General features: G+C 35.2%; 1 long non-coding RNA gene across 2 annotated transcripts; it reads right to left on the minus strand.

Annotated features, from left to right (window-relative positions):
• Window positions 1–400: 400 nt before the first annotated feature.
• On the minus strand, window positions 401–2,264 carry LOC137855223 (uncharacterized). Of its 2 annotated transcripts, none has more exons than XR_011095612.1 (2): window positions 2,095–2,264; window positions 401–1,534 (listed from the first exon to the last, which is right to left on the minus strand). It is a non-coding gene; the product is annotated as an uncharacterized lncRNA (long non-coding RNA). The 2 variants fall into 2 exon arrangements; XR_011095611.1 differs by lacking the exon at window positions 2,095–2,264 and adding an exon at window positions 1,879–2,080.
• Between the last annotated feature and the right edge of the window lie 24,194 nt (window positions 2,265–26,458).

Raw genomic sequence — 26,458 nt, forward strand, 5'->3', positions numbered from 1 at the left:
ATTCATACACTTGATTTGTAGCAAGACTCAGAAATGTCTGCAGCTCATAATGCAGAAACAACAATCTCATCACCCACTCCCCACACAAAACTCGTGACTTTTTTCTCTGTTAGGTTTTTGGGTTTTGGGGGGTTTGTTTGAATGAAATCAGAACTAGCCCAACATTTTTATTTTTATTTTTATTTATTTATTTTATTTCTATTTCTGTTTCTATGTTTCTTTTTTTTTTTTATTTATTTTATTTTATTTTTTTGGGGGGGAAGCATGTGGCATCTTCCTTCCTGCCTTCCTGCCTTTTTCCCTCTCTCTCTTTAAGGAAAAAGTGTGAAGAAATGTTCTCAAAACCTTGTCACAAGCTAAATATCATTTTGAGAAAAAAATGGTACTGAAAATTCAGGAGTAAGAAGATAAATACGTTATCTGCTGTTTATTATTTACATGTTTATACAAAGGGATGTCTTGTCTGATGGACTGAAACAACATGGCTAAGAGTGAGGGCTATACACATATGATGTACATGTAGTAGTATTTTTCAGTAAAAAGGAATTACCTGCTTTGTTGTTCAAAAAGTTCAGAAGCATTTATGTTAAGAAGATTGTTTGTACTGCAGGGGATCCCAGTCTTCATGCCACAGCTGGCCTCTTGGATTGCCTCTAATCCATGTGTTGGTGTTCTTCATGTTTTTGACCAAATCCTCAGACAGGCACATAGCATGTAGGGTGGACATTGCTAGAGCACGGTCTTGCAAATCTATTCAAGACAACACAGAGGTAGCCAATGCCTACCTTCTTGAACTCAACCATATGCATGTGGAGTACTGCCAGTCTGTACATATGCATTTAATCCAGTGCCAAGTGTCTAATATAGATATCATGACTACTTCTCTCCAAAGACTGTGTAAGAAGCCAGAATCTGGCAGACCGGATAGCATCTGGTTCAGATCATGCAAGCTGCCTTCAACATCATTGCTGTATTGGTTGTAATGCCCAACTTACCTATAATAGACCTCCCATTCAGAGAGCGTTGTCTGCTTCTGTAAGCACTGGGAATGTTTTAGTCATAACAAAGTTCAATATAAATGCATTAATTCACTCAGCAGCAGCTTGTATCCCAAAGTTGTTGAATGTGTTTAAGTTCTTGTAGCTGCTCACCCGCCACCATTCAGCATTTGTAGTTAGCTCTTGATTTAGCTTTGAGTTATTTTGCCTTACTTGCATCAGACACTGAAATAGCAATAACTAGGAGAATAATTCAATGTGTCATGTATTCAGTGAAGAGTCTTTTTCCTGTTTTCCTGTTTGCCATTTTTTCTAAACTGGTGTTTTTTCTCCAATCTTTGTGAAAATATTTGCCTATAACTCCTAAAAATAATGCATTGTTGTATCTTTCTTAAGTTATTTATGTTTCAAATTCATGATGTTTTTTTTGGTGGCATATTGTATGCTAAGCCTGATGAACATAACAAGTGAAGCTTCACATGCATATATTCTTCACTTCAGCTGATCCAGAAGCATCCTTAGCAACAGCTCATTTCCTAGAACAAACAGAGAGAAAAAACACAATGGGAAAAAGTAGTTATTATTATTTTTTTTGTTAAGCATTAAATATTAGGATAAAATGTTTCTCAGAAGAAAACTTCCAGCCCAAAGTTCATCTGACTATTCCTTTCCATCCTCTCTCCTAGGCTTTGTTCCTCTCTCAACTGTAACACTGAAACTAACCATATGCATCAAGTAAGCATTAACCATGGACCACCACCAAAGATGATACGATACTCAGAGGACAAATATTTTGTAGAAAACTTTTCCCTTTAACAGCGCTTTTCAAACTACATGGATGCTTAAACTCTCAGCTTTCCTTTCCGCAGCCTTAACTCACCCAAATCCTAGGCCTTTATCTGAGCTTTATCTCAAGATAAAAGGGTAGAAAAGGCTGAAAAGGGTAGAAAACTTTTTGTAGACCTCTCCTTCCTTTGGCAACCCCCATACAACCCCAGTCATACTACAGATCTGGGCTTTGTCTCTCTTCCATCTTTATCCCTAATCCTCACCCTAACACTTAGGCCTTTGGTTAAGCCTCAGCCAAGAGCCCCACCTTTGGTCTCGGTGACAGAATTGTCAGAGGAGAAAATGTTATACAGCCCACCACTTCATTTAGCAGTCCCTGCCCAACTGCAGCTCTAGGTCTTATGTCTCTCTGAATCCTAATCCTAAAACAAGACCCTCTGCTGAATTCTTAGATAAGGTCTCAAATGCTTGCCCAGATGACAAAATTGGCAGGGGAGAAACGTTTTTGCAACTCACCCATCCTTTTGGCATCCAGCCCCACATCAGCTGCAGCTCTTTGTCTCCTGACCCTATGACTCATCCTAACCTTATCCCTAACTTTAAGCTTCACTTGTCTTTTTACCAAATACCCTCAACCATGGCCCAGCTGAAAAATTTCTCAGGAGAGATGCAGTCAAGCATTTATCTGGACTCCTCCATTTTTATTTATTTATTTAATTATTATTGTTGTTATTATTATTGTTGTTGTTATTATTATTATTAATTTTATAATTAGTAAGTCCAGCCATCCCTGCTCTTACAGACACCTCTGAGACACTGGCCATCTGCTAGAGAAGTTGTAGAATGACTTCAGGTAGACATACAGCAACTGAGAATACAAACAACTTTTAATTAATGTAATCAAAAAAATGATAATTGGGGAAGGCTGAGAAGGGCTAAAAGGGCTGAAAGAGTTGTAAAAGGATGTTGTAGGAGATTCAATTTTACATTCTAAACTGAAACAAGCAACAGCTGAAGAGATAATATTATCTTTCACTATAATCTCTGTAAACCTTTCTCATATTAATTGGACTTGGACTACAGGGACATATCAAATACACCCACATTTTATAAAGCTATAGATTAGATTTTCTGTTAGATTTTCTGTTATTTTATTCAAGTTTTGTTCCATCCCAAGGATAACTGAAGCAGAAAGGAGAAGCAGAAAGGAGATTTTATTTATTTATTTATTTATTAACTAAAGAATGACAATGCTTGAGCAGAGCCCCTGCAGTTCCTGAATGATCAGGGAAAGATTTCAGTTGCTGTCCTTTTTAGGCAGATAAAGGATGTCTCTTCTAACTAACAAAACGATTATAACCCAGAAAACTCTCTTTTTTCTTTTTTAGCCCAGAAAGAAACTATGAACAATAACTTCAGAAATTAACAATAGCTATTAATATTCAAGGGCAAGATGATGCTGGTGTCCATTTTCTATTCTTCTAATATCTCTTAAAAAATATGGAATCCTGCAGGGACTTCCAAAAGCTCTTAGACATATCTAGTCACATGCAAGACAGAGATAAAATGATTCTATTTCCTAAATGTGGGTAAAACTTCTTTAGGAATGGTTCAAGTGTGTATTAACCACAGATTAATTGGGATCCATAAAAGGTGAAGGTATTTTATGTTATCTCACAGCTTGTATAATTTCATGCTGAAAGCTGAGGGTCTGCGTGGAGATTTTTAATTCTCCTTTATGAAATGAATCAGCCGGTTCTTGCTAATGACATATATTTCTAATCAGTAGGCCTGATCCTCAGGCTTGTATATTTCCTTCTGTTGCCAGAATAGCTATATGCATAGTCACTTAAAATATTTCTAAAATTTAGTTAAGGGGGTCAAGTAACTATTTATAATAAATATATATTAAAATGGAATTAACAGAACATATGGAAAAAGAAAAAGAAAACAGATGATCCTAACTCACAATTTCCATTAATTATAACAACTGCCTACAGAACAAGTTTTGTCTCAAATATAAGTGCATTGACACTATTTTTAGGGAAACCTTTTATTTTTTATTATTATTATTTTTTTAATTTCTTTCCCAGAAAACTTTTTGTTCAGTATACCCTCACTGACTTATGCAATCATTTCACTAGTTATGATGAGAAATACTCATCTTAGCTATCTCAGAGATTTTTCTTAGCCTATTTTTGTCTTGAGCAATGAAAAATCAAATTAATGTTTTCTGTCATAACTGAATTAGTGTCTGTCATTTTTATATTTATTTCCTGAAATTAATATAAGCACCGAGAAAGCATCTTTAAGCAAACATCTGATGGAAACCTGTTTGAAATAATGTTGACTCATCACTGAAAGTAAAGTTGTAGCATAAATTGTCACATACATGATTTTTATCATTAAAGTACTTGCTTCAGTTAGACAATTAAACTACCTTATTTTTTTTTTTGTACTACATTTTTTATTAAATCTCTCACTCCTCTTTTTTTTTTTAAAAAAAAAAAAAACAGAGACCTCAAATATCAACAAGTATGACTAATACCAATGGATTAGACATGTGATTCAGCTTGATGTGATTAGGCTTGAGGTTTTACAACCACGAAGATCATGCCTCCAGTCCCATGATGCTTTAGGCGAGGTGTCTACATGCCTCTATTATTCTAACCTACAGTAACAGAACTGCCAAAACACAAGATTTACAAACTCTACCAAATTTCTTGAAATGTTCTTAAAGCTGTAAGGAAGCCAGTGTTGCTGTTATATAGTAATTACTGAATACTGGTGCCTCTCAGTTTGGCTAGACTTGCAATTCCATCACTGTAAAGATTAATAGCCTGAAGGTCCCCAGATATCTAACAGCCTCAGATAATAACATTTGCTATTATCCATTCAAAACTGGTGCTGTTCATTTGCTATTTAATGTTCTTAGCATGGTTCTTCACATTCTGCAGTCTAACTTTCATTGCCTCAACCTATTTCTCATAGTGTTTTTGTGTGTTCCAGTGCCTTTGGGATACAAGAAACAGAGAACCACACATAATAAGTAGGTCTTAAGTATAGGTAGATGTCTGTGTAGTTTTATTTCCTTTATTTCCTATGCTTTCCTTTACACCTAAAAACCAAGTGCTACCAGCAATTGATATATGATTTCTTTTACTTTTACCTCACCAGTAGTTTAGTAGTTTAGTTGCAAAGTACCTATCAAATACATCCTCATTAGCACGGCATTTTTTTAAAAGAAGGTGACTTGACCTGTTTTGCCTCAAATCTCAGAGATACTAAGACGCTAGGACATAGATATATTGCTCATCAGCAAATGACAGGGGAAGGGATGGTCACAAAGGATGCCGACTGTTAAAGACATCTTCCAGTATCTGCTATTAGAACCGAGTATGCTTGGGAGCATACCTCAACCATAATGATTCCATGTATTTTTAAAGAGAGATTGTTTTTAACATGATATTCCCGATTTTGTTTAGTTTAGTCAGTGAACTGGAAATCAGTTGTATTACAGTCAGAACAGACTTTATTTTAATAAAGTGCAAAGATAAGAAGTCTGATTTCACCCATAGAAATGCTGTTTCAATAAGTACTTTAAAGATCTTTTAGATGTATTTGAAATTAGATTAAAATCATCCTCATTGTAAATGAAAATAACCTCCATCCTTGCATTATATTTTTCCTTTAATTCAGTTTATAAATTCTCAAAAAGCATCCTCTTGAAAACTGGTATTGCTCCCTTCTGGGAATTCACAGCTATTTAAATTTTCTTTCTCTCTAGCTTCCCACTAGTATGCTAATAGTAAATCTAAACCATCTGTCATGTAAACAGAGAAGTGGGTAATATGAGAAACTCTGACAGCATAGTCTCTCATTTAACCAATTTACATAAGTTATTATTCATATAAATAAAAGTGTCCTTGAGTTATCTACAAATTTTGTGGTCATTACATTTTTCCCTCCCTAATCATCTACAAAAAGCTTTATACTAATTACGGTAAAGAGACAAAGCTGCAGTAGAACAGAGTGTGTTATGAATAGCAGAATGATATTTACAATTTCAATAAAATGAGTAAATAGATTAGTTCCATGAATGCTGGGGAAACTAATTTCTCAGGATATGGAATTTACATATGTCTAACTCATAACTTCTGTTTATGTATCTGTCTTCTGTGTGGCTCATTGGCCAATTGATGTACATCCATCAAGTCATGGACCTTCTGGGGTCATACAAAATCTGTCCACCTTTAAGAGGATAACCTCACTCTTCACAAAATCACAGAATGACAAGTTGGCAGAGCCCTCTGGAGGCCATCTGGTACAACACTCTTGCTCAAGCAGGAACACCCAGAGCAGGTTGCCCAGGACCATGTCCAGACAGCTTTTATAGATCTCTGAGGAGGAGAATCCACAACGTCTCTGGGCAACCTGTGCCAGTGGTCAATCACCTGCACAGTAAACAAGTGCTGCCTGATGTTTAGATGGACTCTGTTGTATTACACTTTGTGCCCACTGTCTCTTGTCCTGTCACTGGGCACCACTGAAGAGGGTCTGGCTCCATCTTCTTTGTACCTTCCCAAGCCTCCTCTTCTCTAGGCTGAGCGGTCCTGGCTCTCTCAACCTTTCCTAGCAGTAGAGGTTCTCCAGTCCCTTCATCATCTTGGTGACCTTTCATTAGTCTCTTTCTCCAGCATGTCCAGTTGTCTCTTGTACTGGGAGGCACAGAACTGGACACAATACTCTAGATGCAATCTCACCAGTTCTGAGCAGAGTGGAAGGATCACCTCTGTTGACCTGCTGGTGATACTTTGCCTAATGTAGCCAAGAACACCACCAGCCTTCTTAGCAGCTCTAAGGGCTCTGCTACTTACAGAGGAATAAACTACATATTTGTAAACTGCAGTAAGACAAAATTAATGTTCTTTCTGAACAGATTTGGGTAATTTGAGTCTGTGTAAGAACAAAGCTTTGCAACATCATAACCTATATGATCTGTAACAGTGACAATAAGATGGGTCAATTTTTTCTATAATGACGATTGATTTAAAAAGAAAAGAGATTTCCCAGTGCAAATACAAAAGATGCAATACAGTGTAATTTTTTTTTTTTTTTTAATTACTATTAACCAATAGTGTCTGGCTTTCTACAGAGATCTCCTGTTGTCAGTTTAAAATTGACAGCTAAAATCACATCACATTTGTAAAATATGGACTATGCATTATATGGTGTTAGTCTTAGTCTCTTTTCAGTTGCCAGAGTGAAACAGAGTGGGCTAGAATACTTTGAATGGAAATGAGAATTAGATAGTCCTTGGGAGAGAGAGAGAAAAACAAAAAAACAAAAAAAAACAAAAAAAAGGCTGAACATATTTACAGCAATACTGGAGATGAGGAAAAGAAAACATCATTTTGCATGAGACTAATGGCTTCATTAAGTCTACTGTACTTGAAGTTAACTTATTTACATAATGCATAATGCTATTTCTTAAAATGAGAAAGAAGATAAATATTAGGGAGTCCAGTGAATAGCTTTTCCAGTCACAGTGTTTCTATTCACTTCACATTTTATTTCCACCCCTTCCATCATCAATTATACACACTTCTGTTTCTCAGACTCTTCTTCTCGTACCCCGTAACAGACTGGTGGTTAATATTCCTAGCCTTCTTTTGCTACTCAGTAGTCCTACAAATGGATTCTCTACAGGATTATGTAAATTTAAACAAATGCTGCAAATCTCAGGTCTCCAAGAAAGTTTCTAATTTGATTATATCTGATTGTTAATTGCAGTTAACAGAAAAAAGCATTGTATTGCTTTACAAAGGAAATGCTGTAGGACAGAGTTTACACATGCCAGGTAGTGACATAGGTAAGTGTTGTGAAGGTTCTCGGTGGAGAAACTCTTAATGAGGGTGCTGTGTAGCAGTGACCCAGTGCAGTCCTGTGGTCACAGGGTGGGATATGGAGCAGCTGCAAGGGCAGCTACTCTCAAGGCAACAAAAAAAAAACAAACCAACATTAAAATACAACATTTCTTTTATAGCCAAGGGATTACTTATCAATCAAATAATCACTACCATTATACTGTATAATTTTCATAAAAGCAAAACAAAACAAAACAAAAGAACACACTTGGAAATGCCCACTTCTATGGAATTTTTTTATTTTTTATTTATTTTTATTTATTTTTTATTTTTTTAATTATGATGGAGGAATGTGATTTTCAATCAAAATTGTTATACTGTTTAGAACATTATGGAACAGTTTAAATTCTTTAACTTGTTTTCTGAATGGATTTTCAACTCGTTTCTTTCTGACAAACACATAACAATTAGAATACAAGATATTTTCAAATATCTGTAGATGGTACTTGTGGATGAAGATGTTGGAAGTTTGATTCCCCTCCTGCACCAATTCTATATTATTCACGTCTTTTTACAGTGCTATCAGTAAATATTTCTTCACTCAGCTTTTAGATAATCAATATTTCAGACCTTCTGCTAAAATTGCTTTCCATATGTATATACATGTATCTGTTAAACAGTAAAAAGTAATTGCTGACAGTCACAGATGAAAGGATTTGGAATCTGTGAAAAAAAATTGTGAAAATGTTAAGTGACTGTATGGAGTTTGCTTGTGCTGTAATTTTCTGCTTCCTAATTTCTGTTCTTAATTGTTTTCTAAATTTTCCATTAAACTTCCCAGATAACTTACAGTTTGTGTCCTCCTGCTGGTGAGAACAGAAATAATGCACTGCTCCACAGCTAAGTGCATTTACTTGCATATAAATCTATTTCTATTTAATCCATTCATAAAAAATCACACAGGTTTTCTGGTCTTCCTCGGCCAATTCATAAATGCTGAGATCTATAAACATGTTTCTCAGAGCAAAATGCAAAGTGCTAATCTCAGTGTTAGAGCTGAAACTCTAATAGGCACGTTCAGTAGTCTGCTGAATTGTGCTGCTGTTTGATTTTTTTTTTTTAATGCAGTACAAGAATGAGACATCTCCCAGGGTGTGTATCTGAGGTTTAAATAAGATTCCAACACAGTCAGAACGCCTTGTCTAATATTGAATAGTTCTAGCTGAAATCAATAGCTGCATAATTGTCTACCACCCATTAGTCTTTCTGATGAAGACAGAGAGAGACAGTACCCTGTCCCACCCCCGCAGCATGTATTCCCATTATTCCATTCATAAAATGGCCAAAGAAGAAAAGAATTCATTGGAAAAAAAAAAAAAAAAAAAAAAAAAAGAAAAGAAAAAAGCAAAGGAGAAAATCATAGGAATATGCACAGCTGTGCCATGCTAGGAGGCTGAATTTCTAAGTATCTGCATAAAATGTTCAAATAAGAAAATAATTCTGAATAATGTGAGTAGCACAGAGCCTTTCTGTTATTTCTGGCAGTCATGGAGCAGCTGCTAGAGATTACCCTTAGATTACATTGTCACTGAAATTGTTACAAAATCATACACATTTTTTCCTTGGTAACCCTGTAAACTCATGTACTATGTAGGTTAATGATTTCCATTCATTTCATATGTTATTCTTTAAAATGCCATAGTGCACCTTTGATTGGTCTCTAGAGATCCATCTCTATGTTCAGTATCTTGTCAACCAGAACAGAATTTTCTACCCATATATCCGTACATTCATATCCATTGCCAATTAAGTGTAAACATTTATAACACTCCATTGATATATTTTTAAAAATTTTGTCAGTCATACATTCTGCCCTGTTCTCTGGTCAGATCAGTTATTAAAGGCAATTCAGAAGTGATTTCAGTCCAATTCTGCCCTGATAAATTTCAATACCGTGGGATGACTAGCACCCAGAGGTGCATAGAGTGAGATGCTCTTCAAAAGCAACTTGTTTCAGTTTTGCGTCAAAATGACATAAAACTCAAGGAACTTGTTTTCAGTCAGCAGGATTAGAAAACTGTAGCATTTTAAAATAAATCAAAATTTTGGGAGACAAAACCCAATTTGAAGTCCTTACCGGATTATACATATATATATATATATGTTATACAAGCACGATCATAACCTGGGCCATGAGTTTTATTGGCTTTGGTACATTTCTTAGTCTCTTCTTTATGAGTCTTCCATGTACTTATTATATACAAGCTGCAATGAATATTCTGGGCCTGTTCTGTCATACATCCCAATGTTCAAGAGGATAATGCTTAGGGATTGTCCATTCTGCACAGAGGTAAGTAAGGCTCCCCTCTGTAACAGAAAGGGAGTGTATGTCTTCCTTTGCCTTGTGGCCATTTAAGAAACTTTCAGCAGCACAGTCAGGGCAGTTACCCATTAAAAAGTTGTCAGATACAATAATTGAAACTGTTCTTTTAAACCCACTGAGGAGAGGTTTAGCTCTAATACAAGTATAGACTAAGACTCACCTCATCTGTCTCTGTCTATACAACATATGACACCAGAAAAAGAAGCTAATTGTAATCTTCCTACCCATTTGTTCAAAATAGTTTCTGGCTTGCTTAATTCTTAAGGGGTTAGCTTGATGGCAGGTTGTATGAACCTTAAACTGTGGTTTCTTTTGTGTCATGTTGCTTCCCCACTGATCGAAACACTTACCTCATGTCTGTCTGCTGGCGCCATCAAATGCCTGTTGCAAATGAAACAATTGCCCAGGAGCAGTGAATTTTCAGACCTGTGAAGGAGCAGTAGGAGTTTGATGTGGCATCCAATGGGAATGCAATAGGAAAGGAAAATTAGTCCTTCAGAGAGAGCTTGGCAGTTCCTAGAATAGAACAAGAGCACCATTAGCTGCTATTCTGCCAGACATTGCAGCTTTGCAGAGAGCAGACTGTCTAGGAGAGTTTTTCTGTAGGCTCAGCAGGGAACCCCTAAACCAAATAAAAACTTTATGGAGACATCAAGAGGTGCATATGCACACCAAGAATGGGTGCATTCCTTCTGCTTGCTAAATTTTAAGGACTGCATCAGCAAGTGTGAAGTAGTGTCCCTGATGCTTCCGAAATAACTGTGCAATCTCAGACACCACAAAATTTAAAAGTTAAAAACAGTGACTATTCTCTAACAGTATGACAAATATGGATGTGTTCTATATTGGTACCCTTTCTGGAGGCAAAACAAAGTCCTAAAACATTTGATTTCTTCTCCATCTTCTCCCAAGCAGTAGTCACTATAATTTAATCTTGCTTGGGGCACTGACTTAGTTGTGTCCTTCTGTAGATGTTAGCTATCAATAAAAATACTTTCTCCAGAGCTACTACACTACTTTTCTGTCATGGCAATGTTTTTCTATGTCTTCTCAAGCTCTGTTGATTTCTAGTGATATCTTTCTTTGGCAGGGTTTTATGGCAGGGTTCTGAGGAATGGGACTGGGGCTTCTGACAGATCTAAGTTTCATCACTAAGGAGTCTGGAGACTGTGCTGAGGACATCAGGGCTGTGCACAAATGGGTGAGCAGCATGCCTTCTGCCCTCACATGCTGGTGAAGAAACTGAAACTACAAAAAGCCTCAGTAATAACAAGACAACAGAAAAACAGACAACTGGACTGAGAAAGGCATTCACTGCACATCTCATGCTCACTATTGCTCAGTGGCTAGGAAAAAGAACAGGACTGTTGAAAAAGCTCCAGGCTGCATACCAGCTATTCAATTCTATCTCTATATGCCACAGGTTATTAAATCCCTTTCTTTGAATAACAGTAATGAGTTGCTGACAGGCACAGGAATAACTGTAGTCACTATTAGAGATATCTGCAGACATGGTAAAACTAGGTCTAGCAATCAGAAGCAAAACCTACAGTGGAGAAATATATATATATATTCATTGAATTTAGGTTACAGAAAGCAATACCATGTTACTAAAGCAGCTTGATACACATTATTTTCAGAATAGAGCATAGATAACAGGAAATACAGGAGTTAATGCAGTTGCAGAGCAGGAACCAGACATTAAACAGAAGTAAGAAGACACCCCATAAAGCAGTAACTATGTGGTGCATGCTTTGTCATATGTAGAGGCTGCTGAAGAGGTTTTTAAAGTCCCTCTCCAATGCACCCCCCTACCTGGCCATCTTATCATGGTGAGACCTGTCAGTGTCTCATAAAGGTCTGTCAGTGCATTTGAAGAAGACACAAGCAATTCTGCCTTTTTCTGTCAACAGGACCTGAAGATTTAATTCCCTGAGAGACACATGAACCATAACCTCTGTACCACCCCACCCTAAACCTTTTCTCTACATTAATACAAGCAAATGCTACAGGTTGCTGTGGCTATCCAAGGCCCAGAAGATTTGGCCCAATGAACAAATATTGGACTTATTAATGGTGACCTAAAACAGTGAGATAGTAGCTTGTAGAGGGAAACAAAAACAAGGTTTAGTTTGAAAGAAACACTAAATTTGCGCTGCTGCTCCTTCTTCTAGACTGGCAGGTCAGGGCTTTTCATTTCAATGTGTAGGGGTATGTTGACATGTGGCATGTTACATGCATTAAAAACACAAGTAAAATGCTTCCAATTAAATAGCAACTATGTAGGAAGTGGCTACATAAATAATGCAGTATAATTATGCTATAAATATAAAAAATGAATTAAAAAAAAAAAACTTCAGTTGCAGTCCTGTCTACGTTATTTTATCCAGATACAAACAGAGCCATAATATTCAGGTATGCTGCCAATGTTTACAGATACACACACACACACACACACAAAAATAATTGTTTGTTTGTTTGTTTTCATCTTGATGATGCTGAATGTAAATGCATCTTCAAATATCAGTTCTGCAGTTCATGCTAAAAATCAAGAGATCTGAAATTTGGAGAAAGTCTTATATTGTACAATAACATACAAAGAATAAACCAGAACAGCAAAACACAATGAGCTAGTTGTATAATGTTAATAAAATAGAAAGACTTAGGATCAACCATCAGGAAATCTGTAGATGATACAGAGCTAGGTGGGACTGTTGATCTGCTTGAGGGTACAAGGACTTTGCAGAGGGAATTATGGAATTGCATGACATTCAGCAAGGCTAAATGTTGTGTGTTGCAACTGGGTCAAAAAAACCCATGCAGCAGTTTAGGCTTGGGGAAGAGTGTCTGGAATGTTGCCTGGCAGAAAAGGACCTGTAGATGTGGGCTGAGAGACAGCTGAGCATGAGCCAGCAGTGTGCCCAGGTGGACAAAAGGCCAACAGCCTCATGGCTTATACCAGAAGTAATGTGGCCAGCAGGACTAGGGAAGAGTCCTGCTTGGACTTGTTCCCTTTCCCCACTGGTAAGACTGCATCTTGAATATGGTGTTCAGTTTTGGGACCTACAAGAAGGATATTGAGTTGCTGGAGTATGTCTAGGGAAAACAATGAATGGTGAATGGACTGGAAAATAAGTGTTATGGCTGAGGGAACTGGGGTTGTTTAGTCTGGAGAAGAGGAGGTTGAGGGGAGACCTCGTTGTTCTCTATAACGACCTGAAAGGAGATAGCAGCAAGGTGGGTGTCAGTCTCTTTTCTCAGGTGACAAGTGACAGATGTGAGGTAATGGTCTCAAGTTGTGCCAGGGGAGGTTTAGACTGGATATAAGGAAAAATTTCTTCACAGAAAGGGTGGTGAATTATTGGAACAGGCTGCCCAGGGCAGTAGTGGAATCCTTCTCCCTGGAGGTATTTAAGAGACATGGATTTCATACTTAAAGAACATGGCTTAGTGATGTTTCTCAGTAGGTTAGGTTGATCATTGGTACTTGGTGATCTCAAATGTATTTTCCAACATAGGTGATTCTGTGATTCTATGAACATTATTAAAAAGTAATACAGAAGAATATAGGAATGGTGGAGTAATACATCTTGGTTTATTATGCTGTCAGAGAGAAATCAATCTGACAGAGTGCAGCTAAAATATTCCCCAAAGTATCAAAACAATATATGTCAAAAGGGCATTAGGGAAAGTAGGGTGGTGAGGATGGGGACACATAAATAGGCCTTCACAATGACAGAACTGCTCTCTACTGTGTCATTGTTTGTAGTGGATGGATCAGAAACTTTCCTTCCCTGAAGGAGAATGAATCTGTCACAACATGTGAAACTGCTTTTCTAGCAGGAACAAAACAGATAGCTTTCTTCATGCTTAAGCCCTGTCTTAGAAGTAGATAAAAAGAAACAATTTTCTTTTGCTAAGAACAGTTTTGTCAAAACAATTTCATCCTAATTCTGAACACTAAAAATAATATCTGTATGTTTTCTCTAATTTAATGTACATGTATGCTCTATTTTTGAAGAAGACTTTTTTTTGTCTTGGACAATATAGGATTCATACAAATCTCCAACACTAATGTTGTAATTTATTTACACTAATGCAATTTATTCTTCTCTTTTGTAGAATCTGAATTTATACTTTTGCATGTATTTTGTTGAAGCTATGGTTTTCTAAAATAGAACTTTTGCATGACTCTTCTATTAGGGAAGTAACTCGATGCATTGGAGTGCAAGCTGTCCACAAGATATACCTGATTAATAATCATTGTAAATGACAGAAAATTTTAAATGATGTGCAAATTTCAGCATTCTTCACTCAAAGGATATTTCAGATTTTCAAGAATAAAACTTGACATGTACCTAGAGGACACTTTATACGGTCCCTGTGTGACAGTATTGTTCATATGTCTAAAGATACAAATCATGTTTGCAGCCAGCAAATTGTTTGTGAATTTTTTGTTCCTGGCTATTTGGTGAGGGGAAACCATCTTTTCCTGTCGGTCTTGCTATAGATGTCAAATTAAATTTAGAAATGTACACTAAGTAAAATAATAAAAAAAAAAGTGTTAGCAAAGCATAGAAATATACAGTAATAGCAGCTTAAGCACATTATCACACGAAATGCTTCTACATGTTGCATAATGACAAATATATATACATATATATATTAATATATTTTTTTTTGGGGTGGGGAGGGAATATTCATTAAATGTTCTAACTTATCTTACTATAAAATGCTTGAGGTTGCAGTATCTGTCTTGTATGTATGCATATGGTTATGTAAGGTTTATATAGCTATATAATTCCATGAAATCAGACACTTTGTCTTCAGACATTTTGTTTTAATTACATAACTCATCTTTCAGCAGAACTCAGAAAAAAAAGCAAAAAAAAAAAAAAAAAACAAACAAAAAAACCAACCAAACAAACAAAAAAAAAAACAAAGAAGCAAACAAACACAGACTTAACATTGAAGTCAAGGAGTTAGGGAACACTTGTGAGTATCATGAAAGTCAGTCAAGCCAAAACTCCAGATGATTATGAATTCAGTAATCTCTGTGATTATAATTAAACATCATTGTTAAAGAAAACATGTACTGGGTTCTTCTTCTAATTTTGGTTTTGATGGCTTTTTAGAGCATTCTTTTGAGATATGGTTAGCTTTAAATGTATTTTTGAGGAAAAAATAGATAATCAGCATAGAAAAAGGCTTACGCTTCAACTGGTGAGACTAATAAAACAAATGTTTAGTTACAGTATAAGATGGCACAACATAATATGAAAAATTGGGTTTTAAATTTGAAGTACATCTGAAAGATAATCAGAAGTTCTTTGATTGCTCTATAATTCTTTCAAAGAAGTAATGGAAATATAAGCAATTATTTTTATATGTTTGTCCATTGGATGGCCTTTGTGCTGTTTCCAGCTCTTTTCAGAATTACGATATATGATGTTCACATTTACTTCTAGTTTTCCATAAGAAAATTCTAGTGTTTTGTGCTCTGGCAAAACATCATGAGTCTGACCAGTTTGGCTGTACTCTGTAATCTCAGCTCAGACCAGATGGTGAACCTCAGCTGCTGTGTGAAACAGGTAAAAAAACAAACAAACAAACAAACAAACAAACAATCAAAAAAAAAAAAAAACAAAAACCACCTAACAAAACACAACCTATGAGCACATAAAACATTGTTGGCAGTTTTATCAAAGATACATTCCAGACAACAGTTTTTTTTTGTTGTTTGTTTTTATTATTTAAATATTTATGAAACTGCATATCCTTTGGGGGTAGATGCTTTCTGAATGATCAGTGCTTTTATCCTTTCATTTTTCTATTTATCTGTCTTCTCTTTCTAATATAATCTGTACAACATTAAACTGACAGGTATACTTTACTATACCTATCTTCCTGTAATTTGGAGGGTTAAAAGAGAAGTTGCAGGGAGGACTAAGCTTTAATTTTGTAAATAAGTAAACAGATAAAATGTCCACATGTATTATACTTTGTTACTATATGGTGCATACAGAACTGGGATCAACAAAAGGCATAAAAAAGATAAAGAGCTGTCCAGGGCAACAGATACAGCTTTAAGAGGTTTCTAGGTGGAACAATGGTGTTGGGTGAATTACATTTTTTTTTCCTTTGGTGTTTATCCATGTTATTTGAAGGAAAGCAGATTTATTTTTTTCCAGTGGGTGTTATTGACAGTTAGTTGCTATATTTTTTATGAAGTGGAAGGAAATTTTTTTCCTTGGTGAAGTGGAAAGGAAATTTAATCCTTAATTACTCTGGTACTTGTTGACAGGAGGAAGGAGGTATGACTAATTATAAAGGAGTATGATACATGCAGTGGGTGCATGGAGATGAAATTGGGTGTTTTCACCCCTCCTAGGTCCAGCTGTGGACATTGCCTCTACACCTATTTTATTTGCCCTCCTGTGCATACTTGCTTTTGTTTCCTTTACCTTCCTTCACCTCCTTCCACAAAAATTCAAAACCTAGAAGGCAAATAAAAACTCCCAAAATGGAGTATAAAGTACAACTTTTGTAATCTCTAAATACACCTTGACTTACAAAAGCTTTTAGCTAGTTCATTTAATGCTAGCCTCTAATGAAAATTTGCATATTGTTTGGGAGCTCAGGATGAGAAAAGGATGAATATGCATTTGCAGTTCCAAAGCAGAAGCTTTGTCCAGAAGCTGAAGTGAAAACAAGCGAATAAAAAACAAGCAGAAAGCTCAGGATTAACACTGCTCCTAACAGGAGATGGAAACTCTTAGCTTCAATGTTCTCTTTAACAGAGATGTGAAATCTCTTTAGCAAAACTGTTACAAAATAAATCACTGCAGTGGGGAAAGAGCATGATTCTGTTTTTCTGTCCAGCCTCTGTCAGATTCTTAGCTGGCAGTCTTCAAAGGTAACTGGAAGAACTAAGAATGCTGTTGGTGTAAACAATTTTTCATTAAATTTGTAACTGTAATGGAGTAAATTCATCTGCTTTTTGGGGGGACTGGAATGACACTGTGCAGTTCGAAAGCCAAAAATGTTGAGTCAGTTCAAAAAATTAAATAAAAATCTTGGTTTTCCTTCATGAAGAGGCTGCTAAATGGTAACAGCTGAATCAATCAGTCATTCCTTTGTGGGTAGAGATAAATTAGTGGGTGGTGTTATATTCCTTGCTGAATGTAAATTCTAAATATATGTTTGTTCCTAACAAACATATCAAATAATTCTTACTAAAAACATGAGAATGTCAGTAGATATTTGGATAGGTCCTTCATTAGCTTCCTAATGGCTTTCATTACAACAACTGTAATGGTAATTTAGCAAAATGATACTTAAAACAACCTGAATAATAAAACAAAAGCCCAAATTAAATTACCATTCTACAGCTGGCAGGGCGTGTGACTGTCTCATCAGACAGTGTTCAACTGGCTAAAGCTCATAAAGGTGGTTGTACCTTGATCAATGTGTCTGTGCAAAAGCTAGAGGTGTATTAGTCTGGTTAGGCAACCACATGCCATAAGAACCATCAACCTTACAAATTGCAGCTCTTGCACAGAGCTATCCACTGTTTGCATAGGTGTAACTATTCAACAACTTCTACATACCATAATATAAATTCAGCTATGACTATATATGCTGGTTGTTATTGAAACCATTCTCAATGGTTGTTTGTAAGTGGGGTAACTTCACCTTGCTCTGCTGTAATCATTGCTGCAGCTGTTGTGTAGAGCTTTTTTGACAGTGCTGGGGGAAAAAAAAAAACAGCTACTGCCATTTAATGTGAGTGTAATGAAACAGAGAGAACAGACCAAATCTAGAATGAACTAACGTACTCCCAGTAAATCTACTTCTGGTACAGAGAAATCTGAAAGCCAATGTAGCCTTTAGGAACTAAATAAAATATTTATAGTATCTTGTTCTTTATTTATCAATGCCATCAGCAACAAAACACTACTTCATTTTACAGAGGCTCCATTTATATAGCACTGCATAAGAGAAAAGAGTGAAAGTAAATGGATAAAGAAATAACCTTAGTTTTTAAAATGGAATTCAAATTAAAAAGCAAACACAGCCTTGAAAATAATAAAACAATACAAAACAAATCAAAACAAAGAAGTCTGACCCCAAACCAAATACAAACATAGTTCTTAACCTCTAAATATCTTTAAATTCTATATGTATAAATATGCATACGCCAAGTCTGTCATGCTTTCAGCTGTTAGACTTAAATATGTGTGTGGTGCTCTTCATTTGATCCTTTCTGACTGCTTATGTCAGATAGCTGACTTCAGTTTTGATAAAATTATTCTTGTGCAAATACTTTATTTAAAACAAGAAAATACTTAGAGTTCCTATCAGATCACGGTGGCATCCTGCCGCTCCATCTGCAATTGCACATACTTAATCCCTGTGGCTGGCAATAATTAACTCATCTGAAAGCATGAGGAAAAGGAAAAATTTTGTCTTTTTTTTTTTTTTCTTTTTTTTTCCCCATTGTGACAGACTCAGGCAATACTCTGTGTTCAGAGGTTTTTGCAAGTGAACAATTCTATACCAAACATTTCCATTTCAGTTGATTCATTTGAGCCAATTATATACAAAATTATGGAAAATTAGAAGTATTTTGTAGTGTACTACTTATTTCTTTGGCATTTTGGCTTGTCAAAATCCTTGTCCAACCAAGTGGTCCCAGCACTTTGCTCTGTCTCAGTAATATTCTGTGCATTTGCCTGCAGGTTTGTGCTGGCTAACTGTAAGCCAAATGGTGAGATTCACAATGAGTTGAAAAAGTGAAGTCCCTGCGATCAGTCTCTTCATCACTCTTATAATGCTTGCTATAACTGTAGAAGAAGGCACCAAGAAGAAATAATGTTCTGAATGTGACATCATAAAGCTGAAATGTAGGTATGACATCAGACTCTCACATCAGTACTGGGTGGTCAAAGCAGAGCAGAGGAGGAACCTTGAGCTCATGGCATGTATTTGGATGGTGTGATTCTCCCAGGATTCACTCATAAGATAAGTGTGGTGTTAGAAGCTGATGAAAAACATGCTGTAGTAAAGAGCTTTCTCTTTCACTAGAGGGCACGCTAGATCAGATATAAAATATTCACCCTATGGTGGATGGGTCACCAAGGGGTCCTATAAATATATTCCATACTTGAACAGTGTAATATAGCACTCCTGAAGTCAAGGAGAGAAATATATATATATATATATAAATATATATATATATGGATATATTTAAAACTCACCTGGCTGCCATCCTGTGCAATGTGCTCTAGTCATCCTGCTCAGCAGGGGAGTTGGATGGACTGGATGATCTTCAGCAGTGGCTTCCAGCCTTGGCCATTCTGTGATTTATTCAATGATTCTCTGATTTCAAAGCCATTAGCAATATTTTAAATCTTTGTGTATATATATATATATATATATATTTTTTTCCCTGTCTCAACAACATTAATCTCAGTGGAATATTATTGAACAGTTAGAAGTACAAGTACATTAGTGGATAAGAACACTTTCTGGGGACTCCTCCAATAATGAAGAATTGAAAGGGAAAAAAAAAAAAGCCATTTTGTAAAATGGCTTATTTGAAAGAGACCTAAAATCCTGACATAGGTAAAATTTTACTTGGTTCCTTGTGCTGCCTTTGCACAGTCAGTGTCTTTTAAATACTGTTATATAAGTGAGCTCTCATACTATTTTAGTAGTTAAGGCTTTTGAAGCAAGCTTTTTTGACAGTGCAAGAAACATTAAAAAAACACAGCTCTTAGGGGATTTCTGCCAGTGGGATGTGTGTTCAGTGGTCCTTTTTTAATTTATGACCCACTGTCTTTCACCAGTGTTATTAGTCCCAGAGAGGAAAACTAAGTTATTCATATTCTACAGTGAATAACATGCATTTTATTCTTTTGTAAATTATATGCTCATTCAGCCTTTCCTGAGGCAGGAGAAAAGCTGCTGAAGAGAACTGAAAGGGACTTTTTCTACATCTGTGAAGGAGAGAATGAAAAAAGTCCCAAAATAAAATGAAAGGAAGGCAAAGGCTTGCATTATCCTTTTTGTTTGTTTGTTTGTTTTGTTTTAAGGGCTGGAAATAGCTTGTTCTTCTTCTAGCATAAGGAGAGATATGTGGAAGGGATCCATCTTTTGAGAACAATACTGATACAGTTTAAACTTAGCAACTCTCTAGGTAATACTGCCAATTCTGCTTTGACAATTATTGATGAAGGAAAGTGTCCCAAAGCGAGGTATATTAATATTTTAGTAGGTGGCATCATTTCCTCTAAGTCAGTATTGCTAGAGGGCATTTCAATAATGGTGTTTCAAAATGTAATGATAGCATCCTGGTCCCTTGTAGCTGTTGAGCTACAATACAGTGGCATTTTTACAAAGATGTATAATGATGGGTTAATATACTTGTTTTCTTCATTCTTCCTTAATGTAAAATGAACTGAATATGTGTTCCTAAAGTCCTTTAAACTCTTTCAAACAGATTTGAATATAATCTGTGAACAGACATTGCATAACTACACTTTGTTAATGTTAATATTGGGCTTATATCATTATGCTAATGGACAGAAATTCATATGAATCAGGAATTTTATTAAGATTTAAGTAAACAGAGGTCTAGACCCCAAAGAAAATGCTTTGGGGAGAAAAAGAGTCTGCACAAATGGATATTATACATCTCGTACAAGTTTTCTTTCTCAAAACCTTTCAGCAGATCTCTCCTGTAACTCCTGCACTCTGAACTTCTTTATCTGATGAACAGTTCTGCTGCTGAGCATTTTGTCAGTCTGGGCTGGGATAATAAGCATTACCTTTACATTTATCCTCTCTTGCTAAAATTGATTTGTATTTTCTCTGTGTATGTCAGGGGGAAAAAGTCACAGCTTGGATTTGCCATTGCAAAAGCAACCTGAGGTTTTTTTTTTTTTCTTTTTCTTTTCTTTTCTTTTTTTTTTTTTTTAAATCTCATCTCTTCCTGTATACAAGTCAGCAACTGACTATACTGTAACCATGGAGACCTGCAGTAGATTCAGGAGGTGATTTTAACTCTTTTGCTTCACACCAGAAGATGCTAGATGTCCTGCATCATGGAGGTGACAGAGTCAACCTCAGGGGAAGGTCACTGGAGATGCAGCACACTGGAGACCTTAAGAATCACTAGGCTGTTAGGGCTTCTCAGAGAGGACTTACACTGGACCAACCTCACTGTATTTCAGGCAAAAAAATAAATAAAATAAAATAAAATAAAATAAAATAAAATAAAATAAAATAAAATAAAATAAAATAAAATAAAATAAAATAAAATAAAATAAAATAAAATAAAATAAAATAAAATAAAATAATAGGAACTCCTATAGGGTTTGAAAGGTCAAAAATCTCTTATGTTGTTACTTGATTTTCAAAAATACTTAGAATCATGTCTATGATCTGGAAATCTATTTTTTTTTTTTTTTATTCCCTTGCAAGATACCTACTCTCCATAACTTTTCTAGTGAATAAAAAACTTATAGTAAGACTACAGAATTATATCTCAAAGCTATGCTGCCATGAAAAAAAAATAATCCTCATTAATAGCATGTGTCATGGTTAGCATTCATTGTGTGGTATAAACTACTGAATTCAATGTTGTTACATTATGGGTGCTTTTGATCCTATGCAAATATATATTTTTATACTATTGCTCTATAGGTTTTCTTATTCCACAATGTTCTACTGCCTTGGATTTTTTTTGTTTGTTTGTTTTAGAGAAACTTTACTCAGATCAAATCATAAACAAACAAATAGCAACTTTAAGTAATGGCTCCATTAAGATCTCTAAACTGTTCTATGTTGTGATGGAAAAAACTCTGGGATATTCCTTGCTGGGTGTGATCAGAGATAGGGATCAAAGAGCTTTAAACATTAATTTAGCAAGAGAAGCTATGCAAAAACAAGGTTGTTTAAATAGCAAGAAGTGAGGGGAGCTAGCTGAGAACTGAAAAAAGAATAATGACTAACTGAGGAGAATAAAATAAAAGCAGTTTGGTAAAGGAAGTAGAGGGAACAGAACATGATAGGATCTTTCCTTTGCCCAAACTGACACACAGTATTTATCAATCATATTTTTTTTTTTATTCAGACAGCAGAGCTTTCAGCATTTGGCTTGGCTTACTCAGTATCATGAACTCTGATACTCTGGTAAATGATATATGGCTGTGTGCCTCAAAATAAAGAAGATATATTGATACTTGTGGCTAATATTTCTTTTGGATGTAAGATGGCTGTATTATTGAACAGGGCAAATGATTCTTAAGACTGTCATTTCCTAATTGAGTACAGAACAACTGATGTCAGGAAGAAAAGAGTAGTTGGAGCCAGACCTAGTGTTTCAGTCTCTGAACTCTAACAGGCCTACCCAGAGGGTGTCTGGTATTGTTTTTATACTTTCCCTTTCATTTTAGATCATTTCCAAAACATTTATTTGATGCCTGCTACTGTCTATGCACAGCAAATTTGGTCTTCCACTTTGTGTGGATGGCCAAAAGTATTTGTAGGGGGAATTCTGCACCCACTATTCTTCCCTGACTGCTGCTTGTAATACATTGTGCATGAAGGAGAAGGAGTATTCCTGTCCTTGTTTTAACCATAGGGAGTGATTTTATGCATTAAAGACTTTCTTTTGTAATGGGCTGTGAGCTTTGGTCAGAGCAACCAGTTAGCAGGAGACTGAAGGGAGACTGTTATAGCCCTCATTGAAATAGTAATTTCTCTCTTCTTACCGCCAGCCCACCTCTCGTCAGCATGTCTGTGATATTGGTACATTTGTCCCCTCTCATGATGAGGCTCTCTTCGAAGTTGTTCCTGCCTTATGATATATAAAGGCTAGAGATTTTGTCCTGTCTGTGTATCCTATAAACATCCTATACATGCCATTTTGAGCAGATGAAGAGTTTCCCCATTCCTCCCCCCCCCAACGGGCTTATTACATCCCAGATGCGGAACTCTGAATTTTTCTATGTTGAAATTCATTACAATTCTTTATAGAGCCAAGATTGAGAGGAGTATGAGACAAAAATATGCAAAAATCAGAGTTGGAAGATGAAGAAAAAAAAGATATAAAAGAAAATATTTTGGAAGAGAGAAGTGAAGAAGGAGAGCAACATAAGTAGGGAAGAAAAGGAAATGAAAAAGCAAACATGCATTTTTATAGCTATTGCATTTTTATTTTGTATTTTCATTCAAAGAATGTTTCAGATCTATACAACAAAGGAAAAAGACAATTTCAGTGTTATATTTCAAACACCACAATTCTTTTTAGAAAGTTAAACAACAGCGAAAAATGTATAAGAGATTGTATAGTGGTATTTGAGGCTACTGCATGCTCACTGATGGAATCTGCCAAATGTAAAAGCACATTCATTAAGTTCATGTACTATTTTGCTTTCAGCTCTGTGCAGCTGTGGCATTTTTCCATCTGTATTTTTTGTTAAAGATGTGGATGACTCATCCTTGAATTAGCCTTTGAGGTAGACAGTTTTCCTATGGCAATGAAATCCGGCTGGTACACAAAAAAAAAGTGTGTGTCACTGTCAAGGAGGCATCATTCTTAGAACTGCTTTGCAGTTTTTGTTGTTCTGTTGGTTGGCTGTTTTTGTTTCTTTTTGTATAATTAGTGTAAGTAACAGACCAACTAACAGACTTTAAAAAAGAAAAATAAAAAAAGAAAAACAAAACAAGAACAAAAAACACCACCAAATCTGTACTACTAGTTAAACTTTTCCCAGAGATTTTCAAATAAGAATTAGAAGGAAGAATCTAAAACTTACTGAAACTCAGTTTTCTTTTCAGAAAATGTCAGACTTTTGTAATCATGACTGGTTCTACTCATACACTCAGAACTCTTTTCCACTTACAAATCAAAAAAAAAAAATACTCAAAGTTTCTGAATACTTTAACGTTATTATTTAGCAATTAAAAAGAAAAGCAATTATGAATCAGTTTAGTTGACTAATTGCACTTCAAAGACTCCCACATACTCTTTTCTACTCAGAAATGCTTTCGTTTTGGCTAAGTTTTTTAAAGTTTGGTACGTATTCATAAATGTCTGTGGGTTTTTAACCTTTAATATCTATCACGTTTCTCAAGCTCATTGATTTTATTTGTAAATGAAAGAAAGACATATACTTGAAACAGTCAGTTTCAAGTAGCAAAATAGAGGACTTCAATACTGTTAAAATACAGATAGTACTCACAGTATATCAAAACAGGAAAAGAGTTTGCTGTTTATGTTGCATCTTAAGCACTAGAACCTCAAAGCACTTGAAATACAATTATAAATTGACTTGTGAAATAACAGCCTACTAAGAAAATATCCATTATAAGTAAGCAAGTAAAGAATTTTCAAGCATTCTCTGATTTTGAATATATATTTTGTGTGTGTGTGTTAAGAAGTGAGTCATTTCTGGGAGACTTTTTGAAAATATTTGAAATCAAGAATGAAGCTTTGTTCATTCAGTTTTGGAATCTTCTTTGCTTGATTTGCATATTCTAAAGAATTTGACTGACCTGGAAAATCCCAACTTCAGAGTTGACACCTCTATAGTGAATAAAGCCACACCATTTTATATTAATAGAGTGATAAAATAAATTTATGTTACTATTGTTCAGAATTCCCCATGTGGACAATAAAATGACCTGAAGGACTGTGTGAATTTTAAAGCTTTGTAATAGTAAGACATTGTCATTGGTCATTATTCAGGAATTGGGATTTGAAAAGGACATATGAGGGACATGAACTTAAGGAAGGGATGAACTGTAAAAACTGAGAGATTGACCAGAAAGAAATGCTCTTCTTGTTTTTGAAGGTGCCAATGCCTTTTCCCAGCATACTTAGCAAAAGAGTCAGCAATACGTTGTTTTCGTAAGAAATTATTCAACACACCCTCCCCTGTTGTCACCTGTTTGTTGTCACCTGCTCATGATGTTCAGTATGATCAATTTTGAAAAGTATACTTTGAAACATAAACTGAAAATATTTTCTAAAAATCTAAACAATGTTTTGATCTTTCTAGTTGTCCCTCTTTTTTTCCTTTTTTTTTTTCTTTTAATGTCATGAACATTACTTGTTAATTTTTTGTTTTACAATTTTTTTTTCAGTCTAAACTTGTTTATTTATTTATTTATTTATTTATTTATTTATTTATTTATTCTCTATCAAATTGTGAGCATTAAAAAGGATTGCCAAGTATTTCAGATTTGGTAATCGCTCTATTCAAAAATGGTTACTGCATATGTAAAAACATCATGTATGTATGTGCAAAGAGAGACAAAAGAAAAATATATTAAAAAAACAAACAAACAAACAACAAAACAACACACAAGCAAATGAACAAATAAACAAACAAACAAACAAAACCAACTGATTTTCTTAGGCCTTCAAATTAAACCAGCCTAACTTACTGAGGCATTTAGGCTGACATAAAGGAATGAACCACTTTTTTTTTTTCCACATTTGTCAGTGAACTTTATTCGGTTATGTTGTGCTTGTGGACAATTCATTTGGAGAGCTGTGTGAATGCTTTATGACTTTTAAGGAAAAAAAAGTCTATATTGTTTGTGCTAATAGTGAGACTAGTGCCTTGCCATTTGTTCATAAGCTTCATAGCACATCACGAAATTCAGTTCTTGCCAGAGATCAGAGTTTCAAATGATTTGACCATATGAAATCTGCAAGGGAGTTGGGTGGAGACAGGGAAGCTGAAAAGAGTTGAACTTTGAAATACTCATTAAGAAAAAGTCATTAAAATCTCAGTTAAAAATAAAAATAATAATCCCAGTCTACCTAGAAAAGATTATAACATCTGAGCATTGAAGAATTAAAATAAGGCAACAGTATTGCTATTTGGGGACAGATAACAATAAAAACAATGCAGTATACTTTAACATTATCTAAAAAATAAAATATTTCAACAATACAATATTTATTGAAAATCAAACATTATCCAAATGATCAGTTCATAAATAAATACTAATCAAAGCTGATGGAAGTTCAAAAAACAAAGTATAGCTAAGGACATTATTTATCATTTCTATAAATTAGTTCCTTCTGAAACATTATTCAGTTGGGGTTTATCATTTTCAAAAAATGCTTGTTCCAGTTTGCTTAAGTTTCTAATCTATTTTTTCTATCTATTACAAGCTCTTACAATTTTCAAGCCATTATTACAGTATAGCCAAGTGCTTAGTAGCACTCTAGTGACTTAAATTGCTCTTAAAAAAGAGACAGATGGTGAACTGAAACATTGACAGCAGATAGCAGTCTATAGAAGTTTTAAATCAGTAGCTGGGAAATAATTCCAGTTCCTATAGTGATATTAGTAAAGATTTCACTCATCTGCATATTTCTTCTCTGATTTGTAAAT

This window comes from Anas acuta, chromosome 4 (genome assembly GCF_963932015.1).
Source record: "Anas acuta chromosome 4, bAnaAcu1.1, whole genome shotgun sequence".
Lineage (NCBI taxonomy): Eukaryota > Metazoa > Chordata > Aves > Anseriformes > Anatidae > Anas > Anas acuta.